The sequence below is a fragment of the Rattus norvegicus genome, chromosome X (genome assembly GCF_021556685.1).
Source record: "Rattus norvegicus strain SHRSP/BbbUtx chromosome X, alternate assembly SHRSP_T2T, whole genome shotgun sequence".
Lineage (NCBI taxonomy): Eukaryota > Metazoa > Chordata > Mammalia > Rodentia > Muridae > Rattus > Rattus norvegicus.
In genome coordinates, this window is record NC_141554.1 from 68,156,175 (window position 1) to 68,173,946 (window position 17,772).

General features: G+C 39.8%; 1 pseudogene; it reads right to left on the reverse strand.

The window, feature by feature from the left end:
• Nucleotides 1-15,174: 15,174 nt before the first annotated feature.
• Nucleotides 15,175-16,162, reverse strand: Slc25a39-ps4 (solute carrier family 25 member 39, pseudogene 4; annotated as a pseudogene).
• Between the last annotated feature and the right edge of the window lie 1,610 nt (nt 16,163-17,772).

Sequence of the window (17,772 nt, forward strand, 5' to 3'; positions counted from 1 at the left end):
ATGTACGTGACTATCATACTTAATCATCTGTTGCTTGGTCGACTTGTTATTTGAGCTTGTGTTAAAAGTGATCTAAATGATAAGACCTATGACTATTGCATAAAATATTTCATGCAGATAATACTATTCCTGTTATACTTAAGATGTACACATGCTGACAAGTGACTATGCATGAGAATGTATACCCATATAGAATATTTTAAAATTATATCATAAATGCATTTCTCTTACAATGTATTAAGACAATAGTTTTGTGATACAATACACAGACTTCTTGCATATGAATTTTCATTTAAATATAATTATTTTATTCACATAATGATGTTTTCAGGATTTTAAAAACAAGCCAAGTAAATACAAAAAGGTATGGCCAGGTGTGCTACCTATCTTTAATCCTAGCATTTGGAAGGCTGGATCAAAGGGAGGTGGATCTGTGAGTTTTAGAGCAGCCAGGGCAACATAGTGTGATCCTGTCTCAAAAAAGGGAGGTATGATGACATAAATGCACCTTTGATTGGAAATGTTTACAAGAAATACATTTGTGATACAGGAGAAACAAAATTGATTCATTAAATTGATTGGTAAGTCAGAGGACTTACTAATAAACTGCTTAGGAATCATTAACTTATGCAAAGTAGAGTTTAGCTAAAGGAGCACTGCCTCCAATACAAGTGTAAGCCAAGTAGTGTGCTGACCAGGCTTGCTAGAAATTGTAGGAAAGAAAATTTTGTACGGTAATTGAAGTTTAGGGTTGCTGAGAAACAACTTCTGCTAATGTTTGTTCACCAAGATTGATTCCCAATTAAGCTCCATTTTCATAACACAAGGAGACAACCTTGCCTCACAAACAGCCATTAGGCCCATCCCTACGTAAAAGGACATGTCTCTAATGAACCACCAAAGTAGGCAGCAGAGGAACAGAACCATCATTAAGTCCTGGTCTGCCATTAAGACTTCTGTGCTCTTATCAGAAAAAGCATAATTCTGCAGGTGGTCAAGATGAACCTGGGTAATAGCTTTTCATAAAGAACAGCACTGGTGTACTTAAAAATAATGCTGACAACATCTTTACTTCATAATGTCCTCTCTACCCAAGTGGCCAGACTTACATTCTTCTGTCTCTGTTTGTTTATTTAATTTTACTTATTCACTTTACATCCTGCTCACTGCTCCCCTCCTGGTTACCCATCACAATCCTTTTGCCAATCCCCGCTTCCCTTTTCCTCTGAGTGGGTGCTCTCCATGGATATCCCACCCCCCACACAGTCTGGCACATCAAGTCTTTGTGTGGCTCGGTGCATCCTCTCCCACTGAGGCCAGACAAAGCAGCCCAGCTAGAAGAACATATCCCACGTGCAGGCAACAGCTTTTGGGAGAGCCCCCACTCCAGTTGTTCCGAACCCACATGAAGACCAAGCTGCACATCTGTTACTTATGTGAGGGAGGCCTAGGTCCAGCCTGTGTATATTCTTTGGTTGGTGGTTCAATCTCTGAGAGTCCCAAGGGTCCAGGTTAGTTGACTCTGTTGATCTTCCTGTGAAGTTTCTATCCCTCTTGTGGCTTGCAAACCTTCCTCTTATTCTACCATAAGAGTCCCCAAGCTCTATTCTCTGTTTGGCTGTGGATATCTGCGTCTGTTTTAGTCATGCTGGGTGGAGCCTCTCATCAAACAGCCATGATAGACAGCTGTCTGCAAGCATAGCAGAGTATCATTAATAGTGTCAGGGATTGGTGCTTGCCCATGGGACAGGTCTCAAGTTGGGCCAGTTATTGGTTGGTCATTCCCTCAGTCTCTGCTCCATCTCCCAGTTCCTGGATTTCTCGTAGACAGAACAAATTTTGGGTTGAAAGTATTGTGGATTGGTTGGGGGTCCCTATTGCTCCACTGGGGTTCTTGCTTGGCTACAGGAAGTAGCCTTTTCAGGTTTTGTATTCCCAATGCTGTAAGTCACAGATAAGGTCACCCCCATTGATTCTTGGGTGCCTCCCTTATCCCAGGTCTCTGTGTCTTCTTGGACATGTCCCCTGACCTCCTAACCCACATCAGATGCAGATTCATTTTCACGGTTGTCTGATCATCTCTCCTGTCCTTCCGCACACCTGATCCCAACCCTTCCTTCATTCCTCTCCCCATCTCCTCTCCTCCCACTCAGTTCCCTCCCTTCATCTGCCTCTTCTGACTATTTTATTCCCCCTTCTAAGTGAGATTCAAGCATCTTTGCTTGTATTTCCTTCTTGTTTAGCTTCTTTGGGTCTGTGGAGTGTTTATCCTGTACTTTATGGTTAATATCCACTTATAAATGAGTACATACCATGCATGTCCTTTTGGGTCTGAGTTACCTCACTCAGGATGATGTTCCCAAGTTCTATCCATTTGCCTGCAAAGTTAATGATGCCTTTGTTTCTAATAACTGAATAGTATTCCGTTGTGTAAATAAACCACATTTTCTGTATCCATTCTTCAGTTGAGGGGCATCTAGGTTGTTTGCAGCTTCTGGCTATTATGACTAAAGCTGCTATGAACATAGTTGAGCACGTGTCTTTGTGGGATGGTGTCTCTGTTTTATTTTTCAAAGTGTAACCTGGGTCCTAGACCTGAAGGAGATTTAAGGATGCTGTTCTTAAATATGTATGTAAAATATATAAGCCTAAGGCCTATATAAACTGGTAAAATTTTCTGTTCAAGACTGTTGTCCTTTTGTGCATTAGCCAGAACCAGTAGCATGCTATTATTAAAAAGGGCCTTTTCCTTTATTCATCTCATACTGTATGGAGTGGTTTATTATTGAAAAGACATATTAATTCCATAACATCAATAAAATAATTTTATTATTTCCAGAGTTTCTGGAAAATAAATTCAACTGGATTATTTCATCAATTAAAAAATCTATCTAGAAGAAAGGAAAAAATCATCTACTCTTATATTTCTTAGATCCTTTTCTCTACCTTCCCTTGTTATTTTGAAGAGTAATGAGTAGTCATTAGTGGTCTTCTACAGTTCCACAGGAGAACAAATGCCTCTCAGCTCAACACTGAAATCACAGAGTTAACATAATTTCTTCTGTCTTTCTGGCAACCAGATAAATTATTCTCAAAGTTTATTTAGAAGCACTCTTATTTTATAACTCTTACTAGAATGTGTATCCTAAAACTATCATGCTCTGAAGAAGTTAAAAGAAAAAGAAGAAGAGGGGCTTAAAAGAGTCCTTTTAAAATTCTAAGTCGAAAAGGGTGAGAATGGCTAAGATCAAAAACTCAGGTGAGAGCAAATGCTGGCAAGGATGCGGAGAAAGAGGAACACTCCTCCATTGTTGGTGCGGTTGCAGACTGGTACAACCATTCTGGAAATCAGTCTGGAGGTTCCTCAGAAAATTGAACATTGAACTGCCTGAGGATCCAGCTATACCTCTCTTGGGCATATACCCAAAAGATGCCCCAACATATAAAAAAGACACGTGCTCCACTATGTTCATCGCAGTCTTATTTATAATAGCCAGAAGCTGGAAAGAACCCAGATGCCCTTCAACAGAGGAATGGATACAGAAAATGTGGTACATCTACACAATGGAATATTACTCAGCTATCAAAAACAATGACTTTATGAAATTCGTAGGCAAATGGTCGGAACTGGAAAATATCATCCTGAGTGAGCTAACCCAATCACAGAAAGACATACATGGTATGCACTCATTGATAAGTGGCTATTAGCCCAAATGCTTGAATTACCCTAGATGCCTAGAACAAATGAAACTCAAGACGGATGATCAAAATGTGAATGCTTCACTCCTTCTTTAAAAGGGGAACAAGAATACCCTTGGCAGGGAAGAGAGAGGCAAAGATTAAAACAGAGACTGAAGGAACACCCATTCAGAGCCTGCCCTACATGTGGCCCATTCATATACAGCCACCCATATAGACAAGATGGATGAAGCAAAGTGCAGACCGACAGGAGCCGGATGTAGATCTCTCCTGAGAGACACAGCCAGAATACAGCAAATACAGAGGCGAATGCCAGCAGCAAACCACTGAACTGAGAATAGGACCCCCGTGGAAGGAATCAGAGAAAGAACTGGAAGAGCTTGAAGGGGCTCGAGACCCCATATGTACAACAATGCCAAGCAACCAGAGCTTCCAGGGACTAAGCCACTACCTAAAGACTAAACATGGACTGACCCTGGACTCTGACCTCATAGGTAGCAATGAATATCCTAGTAAGATTACCAGTGGAAGGGGAAGCCCTGGTTCCTGCTAAGACTGAACCCCCAGTGAACTAGACTGTTGGGGGGAGGGCGGCAATAGGGGGAGGGTAGGGAGGGGAACACCCATAAGGAAGGGGAGGGGGGAGGGGGATGTTTGCCCGGAAACCGGGAAAGGGAATAACACTCGAAATGTATATAAGAAATACTCAAGTTAATAAAAAAAAAAAAAAAGAAAGAAAAGGGTTTCCCTAAGATGTACAAACTCCAGACAATTTAACAGAATATAAACTGATAATCTCAATTTGTTAAATTATGGCATGTGCATAATTAACATTTAACCTTTCAATAAGGTTTCCATACTTTGTTATACTGCTAAGTCTCATAGTATTAAAAAAGATAAGGGGTCATTGCTTTCACTTGTCTACCTGCTGTTGACAACACCAGGCTTAAACAGATAGTTCCAATCAAAGGCTCACACAGGTGGCCCCAATTAAACTAAACTGGTCACAAAATATAACCAAAGTCATAAAGCCGCAGAAGGGCCTGGTAGGGATGATGAGAATGTGATTGGAATGGGAGTAAGATAACAATGACGGTGAGAGACAATAATCAGAATTATATATATATACATATATATACACATACATATACATATATATATATGAAATAACCAAAGAACAAAATTAATAAAAAAAATACTTCTCTGTAGGCAAAGCAAATCTGGGAACATGTGTTAAATAGCTTCTTTATCAAGTTATTTAATTTTAGATGCTAAGAGTCTATCAAGCACTTCTCTTGGCAACAATGCTTCTTGTATATAAATTTACATGATTTGATTGTCTGCTCACAGTTGAAGAAAATATATAATGCTAATCATGAATATAATATGTTTTCAGTTTTAAATATAAAAGAGAAAATAAGATAAAAGAGAACTGTGGGTAGATGAGGGTTGTAATATCTACATTGTAGAAGAATCAAGTAAGTTGCTCAAGGTTTGTGAAATATGAAACCAAAAGATTATATGCATGGTTACTCACTTTGGTTATTAAAATTTATGTTTGATGATTCAAGGTTAAACCTCATAAAGTCAAAATTCAACACTCCAACTGATGTGTAATTCTCTGTTTACAAGACTGTATAAGTATTGAATTCACTCTAAATAATATTTATGAAATTTGCATTGAGAACAAGAATATATGTTTAAACATTAACCTGCTAGATAGCCGCCGCATTAACAGTAGAAAACATTCTATTAAAAGAATTATTCCTACCTGATACATTCCTACTGAATTGCATGACAACTATAATTTTTCTAATAATTATACATTTATTTTTATGAATACATAATTAAATATATTGTGCCTTAAGTCCTCTAGATTGATGATTAAATACACTACCAATAAAAATAATGAGTTTTTCTGCATTAAACCCCTGGAAAATGAAGATGACTAAATGATTTTATTAAGTAAGAAAATATTCTATCTAGTCTTGAGGGAAAAGCTGTACTCATAAATCTATTAAAACCTGTTTTGCTTAGAAGATATTTGGAATTTTTGTGGTATATTATAATTGATTAAAGTAGTAATAATCCTATTTTTAGTTTATTTCTCATCCTTATTTCTCTCTCCTCTCCCACTCTGTGTGTGTGTGAGTGTGTGTGTGTGTGTGTGTGTGTGTGTGTGTGTGTGTGTGTGTGATTGAGTACTGTGCCCATAGAAATCAGAAGAGGGTATTAGATTCCCCCAGAGCAAGAGTTGCAGGTGGTTGTGAGACACCCGGTGTGGGTGCTGTAAGTGAACCCAGGTCTTCTTGAAGAGCAGCAAGTGCTCTTAACCACTAAGCCATCTCTCCAGCCTCAAGTGATAAAGATATTCTTAGTGTTTATTTTGCTTTAGTTTTATGTTTCATCTGAAACAACATCTTACATAGATGGCTGGCCCTGAATTCTGTATGTAGTCAAGGATGATCCTCAACTTCTGAACCTCCAGATTCTACCTTCAAAACAGCAGAATTTTGGCTTCACCAAGACTATAGATAAAGATATTTTGTGCATCATTAATTATATTTTGATATGATCGCTTACCCACCCAGATCTCTTACTTCATTTAAACAAAAAATTTATACTTGTAAGAATCATTTCTACATACACACCCACAAATTGGGAGCAAATGATTAAATTACATTTCTAATTTAACCTTTATTTATAATAGTTAAGAATAGCTAAAGATTTATATGAACTCTTCTAATCAAAGTTGAAACACTGAGTATTAATTTGCTCTGTTTAAAGAAACATGACCAAAAGGGGCTTAAAGGAGAAAAAGTTTAACCTGAAATATAGCTATAGAGGGATAGCGTCCTCACAGTAGTGAAGATATGGCTTGGAAGCAGGAGTAGGAAGCTGGCTGATCACATGTCACTCACACAAGAAACAAGGAGGGAGATCAGGGGGTGGAGGAAGCTATAGACAATGCTTTTTCCCAGTGATCTTCTACTCCGCATCGGGGCTTCACTCTAACTTTGCTGTTGTTGAAGAAGGCATGCCAAGAGCAGAAAGCTGAAAGATCACGTCTTCAAACACAAACATGAAACACACACACACACACACACATACACACACACAGATACACAAACACACACACACACACACACACACACACACACACGTATGCACGCACCCAGGCATGCATGCGAGGGAGAGAGGAGAGGGGAGAGAGGGGACAGAGGGGGAAGGCGAGATGGAGGAGAGAGGGCAGAGGTAGTGGGGAGAGGGGGAGAGGGAAGCGAAGAGAGAAGGAAGAGGGGGGAGATGGGAAAGGGGAGAGGGAAAGGAGGAAAGGGGAAAGAGAGAAGGAGAGAGTTGGAAGTACCCTGAGGCTATAACCTCTCAAATCCCACTGCCACTGACATATGCCTCCAACTAGGCCATACCTCCTGAAGGTTCCACGATGTTCCCAAGTATGTCACCTGCTAAGGAACAATTGTTCAAATAATGAGCTTAGGGAGTTTTGATTGCCAATCTTGGCTGTCAACTTATACAACATCTGAAGTCAATCAAAGTCTGAGCATTATGAAGGATTTTCTTTCTTTTTTCCTCTCTTTTTTCTTTATAGATACTTATTTACATATCTCTTACTTTTTGTTTTCAAATTTCTTTAGCTTTGATTAACAAACTCTCTTGCCCTTCTCTATCACATTCTCCCCCATTTCCACTTAATTTCATTCAATATTTTATTTTTTTATGAATTTTCCTCTCATGTATCACATCCTGACCACAGTTTCCCCTCTCTGCTCTCCTCTCATTCCCTCTCCCCACCTGCCCTCCCCTCCCATGTACTCCTTCCATTTCCCTTTAGAAAAGTGCAGGCTTCCCATGCATATCAGCCAAACATGGCATATCAAGTTGCCACATGACTAGGCACCTTCCATCATATTAAGGATGGACAAAGCAACCAGTTAGAACAAGAGTCAGGGACAACCCCTGTTCATTTACGAGGTTTTAAGTTGTTGAAAATTATTTTTCTATCTTCTGAAGGAAACTTCATTCTGAGTTCCCTCCATTTTAAATGAAACTGCCATCCAAAACAAATAAATTCCTTCGTATTATGAAATAAGGGAAGAAAAATGACTAGTTCTAGCAAATTGAAATACTAGATTTATATCAATATTAAAAGTGGTGAGATGCTGAAACACAGTCTAAGAATGTAGTCACGTGAGATTTTAAGTGCTTGTGAGAATTCTCCAGGAAACTAAGATAAGGATCTTGTGACCTCAATTTCCTAAAAATAATAAAAATTAGAGTTGTTCTTGGAATATGTTCTCATGCTCCTCCCAAGTATAGTAGATAGGAGTGAGTTTACTTCGGATTATTCATTACAACTGGCATTGTTATTTGTTTATATGCCTCTATGGAAAGACATGTTTCTGCTAACAAAATAAATGGGCAACATTTGAATGACTTCTAATAGAACCCCATTTCCCTTTATGATCGTTAAAATTAAAATATAAGATCTAGTTGTACTGGACAGTCCAGTGACATTGTGATTTCTACTACATTTGACTTCTTATTTCTAACATTGATATCTGTAATATTTGGTAAGTGAGAAGAGAAAGCTTTTTATTTTAAAAAGTACTATATTGCTATCTAATTTCTTCCATATTGTAACTTTTAATTTATATTCCTAAACTAAAAATACCAGTCAACTATTATTAATTATCAATACCAAGATAATAAAATAGATCAGGTCACTATTTACAAATAAAAGATAATAAATGATACATAAAAGATCAATCTTTCCTTAGAATTAGAGCTAGCCACTCTACAGTGTGCTCTGACTTTAAGACCAGGCTGGACAAAAGTAAAAACAAAATTAAAAGATAATAGAATATTTTAAATACTCAAAATATAAAACAAGATATCTATAGAATGCAAATAACTCTAGATACAGGGGGAACATCTAGTCCATATGTTTTAAAAGCAACATAATATTTAACATGGTTCTATTTATCTAGTTCCTTAATCTGCTACTTTTACTTCATTAGGCCAGAAAGCTTTTTTGATTTAGATGTACTATTTCTATAACTTGTCACATATAAATGCTGTCCAGATGCAGAGAGGAAAAACAGAAGAAATTACAAGCCAAGCCTTGTCATGATGACTAGTGAAGTTGATATGATCCAGGAGTTTCTTCTAAAGACTGTTTCCTGTCTATTCAGATTCATCTATATTAGGTTCTAGGTGTAAAAGTAATTTTTATTTGCCTGATTTGATTGTTGTCTTGGAAGCTTACTGCTGAATAAGCTCACCCTTTCTAGTTCTTTCTGAACTCTGGCTGGCTGGTTCAACTCAGCTGTTCCGGCTCAAACTCCTCTCCAAGGTGACTGATTTAAACTGGCTTCCTCCAGCTTCTTCTGAATTGCTCTGCTTCTGAACATCACCAACCTTCTGGAACTCACGTGAACTCAACTCCACTCAACTGAACTGTACCGAACTGCCTGTAATGTACTATACTGAAGGCAACTCTACTGTACTGTCTTCTCTACTGAACTCTCTTTCTACACTGCTATGCCTTAAGCTGCCTCTCTTTCCTGTGCTGTATCCCGAGAGTTGAGTGTAGTCTATCTTGTCAAATCTTTGATATGTTACTTTGTCTACCTTCAATTAGAAGTCACTTTTAAACATGCCTCCTTGTGTAAACTAATCTTACTTTCATTGTTTGCAGTTAAAGGTGTATACTACGGGCATGTTTATATTCCAGCGAGAGGGAATAGAGGTTTGTGGCATGTCTGCACTCCAGCCATATCACACAGACCTAGAAGGTCTTTGGATGTGATCAGAGTAGCCATGTTGCTGTATTAAAATTGGTCTACACTAGGAATGAGCATTTCTAGCATTGAGACATTAATAATATTTAAAAATTATTTATTATTTTGGCCTCTGCATTCACTATATGATGCTTGGATAACAAGGAGCACTGAGAACTACAGTTCTTAGAAAAAAGACACACCTATATTGTGCATCCTACACAGGTTGACTAGACTTGTAATGATTGTGTCAAGATTGGAATATTGTAGGTCTAGTGTCTACTTACAAATTATTCTGGGCACAGTGAGACTTATGAATTGCTATTGTCATCTTCTGTGTATTCCCTAACATCCTTGTGACCATTAGGTAAAGCCATTGGAATGTAGGAACAAACCCTAGCTTCCACCAAACTCAAAGCAAAGAATGTTCTTAGACAGCATCTGACGACTAAAGACTCTTGAGTTTGCTGTAACGCACCTACCTGATGTGCCCACTAATGTGTTTGAAAAGCAAGTTGATTAACTGCTCTTTGTTCTGTTATTACAAAAATACTACAAAATTATTAGTTTAGAACACACAATATTTGGGGTAACCAAAATCTGTATTCTAGACCATAATCACTCATCCTCGTCTCCAGAATAAAGTATCTTTTATTCCTTTTGAAGTGGGAGCTGTATATTATATTTTAGTCATTCTATAGAGCTTTAAGAGTGAGGAGAATATTTAGTAAGATAATAGTAAAGATATATGTGGAGAATAAATTCAAGAGATATATGCTGTATTGTGACTCTAATAGTAACATCGTGTTACAGAAATTAAAAGAGAAGAAAGATTTTCTGGCATGCCTAAAGCCCTGGGTTTGATCCTCAGCACCTGGGTGTGGCTGGAAATCAATCTTCCAAGTCTTTTTACAAAAAACCAAGAATGTCTGGTGACAAATTTGCTAATGATATGTGTTTCAAAAACTTAAGTTGCAGGAAATATTCAAGCGTTGAGAAATAAAACAATGAATAAATTAGAAGAAAAACCCATGTGCTGCAGAAAAAAAAGTTTTCTGAACTTCTAGGTAAAGAAAGCCAGTACTTTTTGTTATTCAAAGTCGGCTGTGATCTAAGTCTCCAGTAACACACAACCCACCCGAGCCAGCTTGTTTGAGGTTAATATTGTACACAGTACCTCACCAAAGCCTTCCATTTTGAAAATTTCAACCAGAAACTATCAGAGTGACCTCTATATACTTTCAAATTAGATGAGAGTGCTTCAATTTTCTCTAATGGATGTTCTGTCCTTTTTTCCCTGTGGACAATTATCCTGTAGCAGGAAATAAAAATAAAAGATAATGTTTTTCATTAACTAGGAAAGCTATTTTGTGAAAGTTGAGGGTGCAGAAATTAGTCCCCTCTCAACAATACTTTTCAAAAATGTTTCTGGTCATGTCTACTTTCATTTTTCCCTTCTTTGAGGTTTATGAACTTGTACTATTTGTCTTCTGTCATGAAGTTGAAATTTCAATCCAATGTTCTGTATTCAGTAGGCACCCAGAAAATGAGTACTAAGAGCCTGATCCATACTACTCAGAACTGAACCATTATCTAAGTGTGGTTGTGAGGCTCCAAAAATGGGATGATAGAATAATACAACATGACTCCCTGTTGCAAAACACACGAAGTAACTATTTATTCTGTATAGTCACAATGTTATATATTTATAAGACACAGATATTAATGTACTTTTTTAAAATCTAAAAATCTTATGCATTCTCTCATCAGGGTTGGGGAATATTATCTCCTGCTATTTGAGCAACATGATTGGAGAAATTGTCTTTGATCATAATCCGTACGTAAAGATTAGACTAAAAGTCTGGACTTTTTGGAAGAGAACAAAAGAACCTTTGGGCAAAAGTACTCTCATTCTTTCAATCAAGTTCAATGTGCTCAGATAATACTAAAAGCTTTACTAAGAACCAGTCCAAGAAAAAAGTGGCCTTATACTTATTTCAAATCATTAATATTAAAAACAGTAATTGGTCATTTTATTTACTCTGAAGGACTGCACATTCTGTACTTGAAGACCATTTTCAGAAGTCCCATAGTTTCTTCTTCTCCATCAAATTGTTAAAACAATTTTATCTTTTAAAAAATATTAAGAAGCAAGATTCGGGCTTAAAATGTTTACTTGTTACCAGCATCCCTTTGGTGGTCTGTTTTCTACCTATGCACCTTGTTTAATTACAAGCTTATATACTGTCTTGGTATCTCAAACAACTAGGATGTGAACATAATATGCATGTTCCAGGGACAGCCCTTCATTCTAATTTTCTATTAAAACAAAGAAAATAAAGGCTTCCAGAGAGCCATGGTGGTAAAGCTAATAAAGGGAACATTCAGATTAAATCCTAAATGTTGGTCAAACTCCAAGACAATGCTATCATTGTCTGCTATGCTGTGCCCCTAAATCTAATGACCCTAAGAGTTGTATGCTTGTGAACATATTAGTTCTTGACTATTTCAGTTTTGAAGTGAAAAGGACAAGTTATAGTAGAAATGAAGAGTTAGCATGTCCTGAATATCTACAATTTGTGAGTCAACCTATCTATAGAAATTACCAGTATTATTTCATTTTTTAAAGAGGGGACAACGAGAGTTAAAGGGAGCTCTTCAGGTCACACAATAGATGAATGGCAGATGTTCAAATCTATATTTGTCTGCCTCCCCCAACTCAGGTCTCTATACCATATAGGGTTTAAACCACCTTCAACTTAATGGTTTTTTTCCAGGCTCACAGAATAATCACAGACAAGTGCTTCTGATGAGTCTCATCCTCTAGAAGGGAAGAAACAGATACTTCAAAGTAGAAAGCCAAGGTAGGAAGGTAAAAATGACTAAGTCAACAATACACTCTTTCTCAGCTGGCAGATTCTGAAAGTGTTTGGCTTCTATATGAGGCCCAGCATCGTGCTAGCTCATCTCTAACCTTGTGTCTAACCACATCTCCCCATTTACCACCACCATCTTCTTTTTTTAACTTATGTTAATCTAGGTTGGGCAGTGGAAGCAGTATGTCACTGATTTCTCAAAGTAGTCTGAGCCAGACATATTTGAAGTGCACAAAACATTTTGTTCTTCTTTTTATTTGTGAGGACAGCCTGAGAAGCAAAAGCAGAAAACCAAACTGAGCAAATATGATCTAATTTCTGAGTTTTCAAAAAGATTTCTTTTGGGCATATACCCAAAAGATGCTCCAACATACAACAAAGACACATGCTCCACTATGTTCATAGCAACCTTATTTATAATAGCCAGAAGCTGGAAAGAACCCAGATACCCTTCAACAGAGGAATGAATTCAAAATATGTGGCACATCTACACAATGGAGTACTACTCAGATATTAAAAGTAATGACTACATGAAATTCGTAGGCAAATGGATGGAACTAGAAAATACCATCCTGAGTGAGGTAACCCAATCACAGAAAAACATACATGGTATGCACTCATTGATAAGTGGATATTAGCCAAAATGCTCGAATTACCCAAGATACAATCCACAGATCACATGAAGCTCAAGAAGAAAGATGACCAAAGTATGGACACTTCTGTCCTTAGAAGAATGAATAAAATACTCATGGTGGGGGGGGAGTGGGCTGGTTCAGATATAGGAGGAGATGGGGGAGAAGAACAGAGGGTCAGGGATTTGAAAGGAGTTGTGTAGCAGTGGGAGAGTGGGAACTAGGGGTATCCACTAGAAAGTCCCAGATGCCAGGGACCCAAAGGGTTCCCAGGATCCAACAGGGAGGACATTAGCTGAAATATCCAACAAAGGGGAGAGAGAACCTGTAGAAACCATATCCAGTGGACAAGCATGGCCATTGGTTGAGGGATGGGGCCACCACCCACCTCAAAAATATTAATCCAGAATTCCTCCTGTCAAAATGAAATGCAGGGACAGAGTAGAGCAGAGACTGAAGGAAGGGCCATCCAGATACTGCCCCATCTGAGGATCCATCCCACATGCAGCCACCAAACCCAGTCACTATTGGTGATACCAAGAAGTGCTTGCTGACAGGAGCCTGATATGGATGTCTCTTGAGAGGCTCTACCAGAGCCTTACTGATACAGATGAGGATGGTTGCAGCTAACCATTGGATGTGGACCCCAGTGGAGAAGTTAGGGCAAGGACTGAAGGAGCTGAAAGGATTTGGGAGATCATAGGAAGAACAACAATATCAACCAACCAGAACCCCCTCCAGAGCTCCTCGGGACTAAACCACCACCAAAGAGTTTACATGGAGGGAAGCCATGGTTCCAGTTGGATATGTAGCAGAGGATTGCCTCATCAGGCATCACTGGGAGGGGAGGCCCTTGGTCCTGTGGTAGCTCAATGACTCAGGGTAGGGGAATGCTAAGGTGCTGAGGCAGGAGTGGGTGAGCTGGTGGAGTAGCACCCTCATAGAGGCAGGGGGAGGAAGGAGGGGATTAGGGTTTGCGGAGGAAAAACTGGGAATCTCGATAACATTTGAAATGTAAATAAAATAGCCAATAAAATGAAAAATATTTATTTTATATTAAAATTACCTGTATGTGCATATGTTTGTGTGGGCACATGTGAGCACAAGTGACTGTGGAGGCCAGACGAATGTGTTGGATCCCCTGGAGCTAGAGACACAGGTGGTTGTGAGTCACCCCATATGGATGCTGGCAAACAAAATTGGGTACTTTTCAAGAGTAGTAAGCATTCTTAACTGTTGAGCGGTCTTTCCAGCCCAGACTTCATTTTCTTAACCATCATATACTGTATCTTTAGGTGTTAGGTTTGAATACAGCAGGAAAGCTCAATGGAAAAGGCCTAAACCGATGCTAAAGCTGACAATAGAAACAATGTAGCATCTATCTAGACAATTTTTTAAATTTATGTAGCTCTTTCCACATCTATAAATGTAAACTTTCTTAGACGGCACAAATGATATAATTAGCCTCATTTTTTTTAAAGGAAAAAAGTCCAGAACATAGGTAAAATAGCTAGGTTCTGGAGTTTGATTTGAATTCAAGTTCCAACTATGTGATAGTTAGTCTTAGTGGTGGTACCTTGACTGAGTAAAACTCACATAGGAGACATATTACTGGGAAAGTCTGTGAGGTCATTTTCAGGGAGAATTAACTGAAGAGGGGAGATCCATATTCAGAGTAGACATCTTCAAATGAGTGACACACACATAATGAGGTCCAATGAAAAGCAGCATGGACCTGACTGTCTTCTTTAGTTGTTGAATGTGTTTATTGCTTTGCCCTTTGTTGTTCTTTTCTCTCCTCTCCTCTCCTCTCCTCTCCTCTCCTCTCCTCTCCTCTCCTCTCTCTCTCTCTCTCTCTCTCTCTCTCTCTCTCTCTCTCTCTCTCTCTCTCTCTGCACTGGAGATCATCATCTTTACACAAGAAACAGACGGCTGGGAATACTGTCTGGCCTGAGCTCCTCTGGGCCAAGCTATAACAAATAGAAGGCATACAAAACGGGGCAATAGTCAGATTTGGTCTTGAACTTAGAGGTGGGAGAGTGGCAGTCCTGGAGAGGGAAACAGCAGGAATCCAAATGAGGACAGCCTGGGTGACTGGCTGGGAGGGAAGGCACTTGGCTCAGTCTCCTGTTCCCACCCGGGCAAGAACCAGTTGCTCCTCAACTTTCAATGGCGTAGAGGCTGCTCCTGGTTGAGCCTCTGGAAGAAGCTTTTGCCAAACTCTTAAATGCTTATCATGATGGTGTAGGAGGGTGCAGCCTTGATGATCCTGGGGAGGAATCCTGGGGATCCTCTCACAGCTTCCACTGCTCCCAGTGACATATGTCATGGTGTCTTCACCACATCCAAGGGTAGGGTAAGGGTGGCAGCCACCATTCCTGAGATGCCACCAGCCACAAAGCTGATGCCCATAGGTCTTTCGGCCTTGGCCCATTCAGCTGGCTCTTCAACAGCTCATAGTTGAACCAGTAGAGGGCTGAGAAGGGTACATCTCGAAGAGATGTGGGAACCCAGCCCAGCCACAGTGAGCGCCAGCCACCCAGAGCCACTGCAGCTTGAACAGAGGCAGCCAGTTTGCAGTATGACACATGCTGAGCCTGCAGCTTGGTCTGCCCAAGATCCAAGGGGCTGACCACTGTCCCGATGCCCATTTGAGCGAGGGCACCAGCCGTAAAGTTCAAAGGTCAAGGATTGACCACATAGGAAGTCATGAGTTGGTCATAAGCAGTGAAATAGATGGCAGTAGCTAGTACAGTCATCACCAGGGTGGCTGGGAGGCTGCTCCACAGCTTCTTGGTGCCCTCATGCTTCACAATCTTCACAAATGCATTCAAGGTGCCAGTGAACCATGTAGGATCCTGAAACCAGGTGGCGCAGTGAGTACCATTTGGGCACAGGTACGGGGGCTCCGGGACACCATTGCAGTATGGGAGGCACGTCCCTGAGGATTATAGAGAGGAGGGTGATTTGGTGTAGGAGAGACTCCAGAATCTGAGGGTAGTTGTCAATTCACTGGCTACCAAGGGTCTATGAGACTGAAGGCAGACCTTCACCACATCCAGGGCGTCATGAAGAGGGAGGTGACCACAGCTCCAGCTCCTGAGGCCACAATTTGCTGAAGGGGACTAATGCCCCCAGGATCCTGGTCATCCATCTTGGAGTTTCAATCCTGGCTCTGGTCTTTGAGACATGCCACGCCAGGGTCTGCAGGGCCCATAGCGGCTCCGTGGCTGGTGCAGGGTCTGCACGTGCCCGCTGTTGTTCTTTTCTTTTTCTCCCTTTTTATGCCCTTCCAATAAGAACTCACTATTAGCAAGGAACTTCAGGACTTCACCACTAGATTGGGACTGCTAAGGCATCCTGCTTTCAGACCTGACCATGTTTATTAGGTTCTTTGCTGCTTTAGTGTGCCAATAGCATTTTAAAAACTACTAATCCCCTATCATGCAAATCTATGTATGTATGTATGTACATATGTGTACATGTATGTATGCATGCATGTATGTTGTATATATGTATGCATATATGTGCTTATCACCAGTCTCTGCACACATTCACACAAACTATTTGTTTCGTTTTTCTAGAGAACCTTGCCTAATGTGCCTGACACCAACTGGATCTCAGCACATGGGATAAGGCTAGCAGGTAACAGATCTACTAAATAAAATATCTAAGCCATCAAAGGGCAAACAATGGATTCTATGGAGACAAAGCTATATAATGGATGGTACTAAAAAATAAAATCTCAGTCTTACTAGAGATGAACTCCAAAGTATGTAAAGTAATGTTCCAAAGAGATATACAAGAACACTGGACATGCCTTGAAAGGATGTAAATGTCCTGTCTACTTATGTGTTTATCTTATCATTGCCTAGAGGAAAAGAGGAAAGGAAAAGTGAAATTCCTTCAACGAAAAGAAAGACCTGGGGGTGAAAGAACAACCAAAGCTTAAGTCCTACTTTCAGACTCAGAGTTTCCATTTATATCTTTAACATGTCTAGATAGGTATTAGCCTTTTCTCTTTAAAAAGGGATTAAAAAATATTTTATTGTCTTATTCAAAGAAACTAAGGCTAGATTTTTAACTTTAATTGTAAAAATTCACAGTTGTTTCGATCAAATTCAGCCTGTCTCTACATCTCCTGTGACTCCTCCTATGTCCTAGCCAGCTTCTCACTCCATGTCCTCTGTTTGATTGTAGTCCATTGGGTCCCCTTAGTGTTTCCAGTATATGTATAGGTACAGGGTCTTCCACTGAACTTTGATGAGCTGTGATGGTTTGTATATGCTCAGCCCACAGAGTGACAATTATTAGAAGGTGTGGCCCTATTGGAGTAGGTGTGTCACTGTAGGCATGAGCTTAAGACCCTCACCCTAGTTGCCTGGAAGCCAGTATTCTGCTAGCAGCCTTCAGATGAAGATGTAGAACTCTCAGCTCTGCCTGCACCATGCCTGCCTGGATGCTGCCATGCTCCCACCTTGATGATAATGGACTAAAACTCTGAACCTGTAAGCCAGCCCCAAATAAATCCTGTCCTTATAAGAATTGCATTGGTCATGGCGTCTGTTCACTGCAGTAAAACCCTAAGACACGAGCCTATCAGGGTCTGTAACCAGGAAGAAAATTGCCTTGTTTTTTCACTGGTAGCCAGCGACTGAAAACAGCTCCTCCGCAAAGCTGGAGGAGGGGGAATCGCTCATCTGTCCCCCATGGTGGAATCTTGGCTGGCTTGACTTTGTGAGCTGTTGGGAATTCGTAAGTGCA